At 31.3% G+C, this 1,943-nt stretch overlaps 1 non-coding gene across 1 annotated transcript; it reads left to right on the top strand.

The window, feature by feature from the left end:
* Positions 1-238: 238 nt before the first annotated feature.
* LOC112065849 (U6 spliceosomal RNA) lies at positions 239-345 on the top strand. Its single transcript, XR_002892270.1, has one exon. It is a non-coding gene; the product is annotated as a U6 spliceosomal RNA (small nuclear RNA).
* The last annotated feature ends 1,598 nt before the right edge of the window (positions 346-1,943 follow it).

Below are 1,943 nucleotides of genomic sequence, written 5' to 3'. Positions count from 1 at the left end.
AAGAGAATACAGACTGTATTTAATAAAAATGTATCAGTATTGATTTATTGATGCAAACAAATTGACCATATTAATATAAGATGTTAATAATATTGGAAATTGGGTATGCTGTACTCAGTGAAATCTCAATTTTTCTCTAACTCTATAAAGTTCTAAAAAAAAGTCTACTAAAAAAAATCTCATTTATAATGAAAAAAAAAGTTGTCAAATAATAAGTCCAACAAAAACTAAGCATGAAGTGCTCACCTCAGCAGCACATATACTAAAGTTGGAATGATACAGTTAAGATTAGCATGGCCCCTGTGCAAGCATGACATGCAAATTCGTGAAGCATTCCATATTTTTTGCAAGAGGGAGAAGATATGGGGAGATATGTATATATGTATGTATATGTATATGTATATGTATAGCTGATTCACTTTGTTATAAAGCAGAAACTAACACACCATTGTAAAGCAATTATACTCCAATAAAGATGTTAAAAAAAATAAGCATAAAGCTCATGGACAAAATTGTTTAAATTTATTGAATTAAACAAATGGTGAATTTTCTACAATGCTTATAGATGAAAATATTTAATAAATTCAGGTCTCTCAAAATCATTCTATTAATTTAATTCAATCCAATAAAATGCAAGCAGTGTTTTTCCCAAAATTTGAAAAGAATCTACCTAAAATGTACATGACATAGAGCCAATAATAGTCAAGACATTTTTAAGAACAAAAATTGTCTCTATTATATTTCAAGACAAAAGAAAAAGCATTTCAAAAATTGTGTAAGAGATAATTAGACCAATGATACTGAATAAGGAAAACAGATGCAAATCCACCCTCTATGAAAAGTTTGTGGATGACAGCAGAAGCATTATATATCAGTGGGAAAAAAGATGAACTATTCAATAAATGGTGCTTGTTTAATTGGAAGTCCATATGGAAAGAGACTGAAACATATCTTTATCTCATATGATGTAAAATATAAACTCCAGATTTAATTTCAAAACAAAAGTGAGAAAAGCAAAACACCTGGAAGAAACTAAGATATTACCTCCATAAGATTATGAGTGCTGAATTTAAAGCATTTTAAGGAAGGTAGATTAGCCTTTATTTGATCAACCCCATCACCAAAAATAAAGAAATGCCAGTTAATTATATATGATTGAAGGCATCAGAGAGAACCAAATAGCCTTTAGCCATGTCCAAAAATATCCATATCCTGAAGAGAAGGGAAGTAAGTTATGTGAGATCAGCATTTGGTGCTACCTTTTCTCTCAAGGCATTTGCAATCTACCAATGGCAAGACAGGCATCTGAGAATCTGGGCAGCACTTGCAGCCATCCCACAGAACTAGAGAAGCAAGAGTTAGAGTTTAGGATCCATCAAGATAGTGGTTCTCTGGTAATGAGCCCTTGATTTAAGGTGGGTCTCCCAAAGGAGTAAAGACAAACCAGAAATAGAAAATACAGAAAAATAAAACCTGTCACTGACACACCTCACTTCTTGAATTTAATTTGGATATTTACCTTTGCTTTAGCTATGAATGAGAAACCAACAGACTTTTGGCAACCCCACATGTCTGAAAGACAAAGAGTGGAGTTCAGACTCCCAAAGAGGAAGGCCTTATAAATACTCTAGTTTTTCAGTTGAAACTAATAAAAGACTCAATAGAGAATTAAAGGAGAAGTGACAGAAAAGAGCAAATTATAACAGAAATGGATAATAGAAACCCACAGGGAATCCAGATATTGGAATATCGGGTATACTCTTTATAGTAACAGTAAAACATATTATGAAGTAAATTGAGAAGATACAGAATTTCAGTAAAGAAAAGGAATATATAAAAGGAATATAAATAGAAATTTCAGATCTGAAAATATAAAAAACTAAAATAAAGAATTCAATATACAAATAATGGCAGATTAGCCACAGTGCCTTCTCTCCAAAAAA

This window comes from Physeter macrocephalus, chromosome 15 (assembly GCF_002837175.3).
Source record: "Physeter macrocephalus isolate SW-GA chromosome 15, ASM283717v5, whole genome shotgun sequence".
Taxonomy (NCBI): Eukaryota; Metazoa; Chordata; class Mammalia; order Artiodactyla; family Physeteridae; genus Physeter; species Physeter macrocephalus.
Note: the sequence above shows the minus strand (reverse complement) of the source record. Positions and strands in the feature narration are given on the sequence as shown.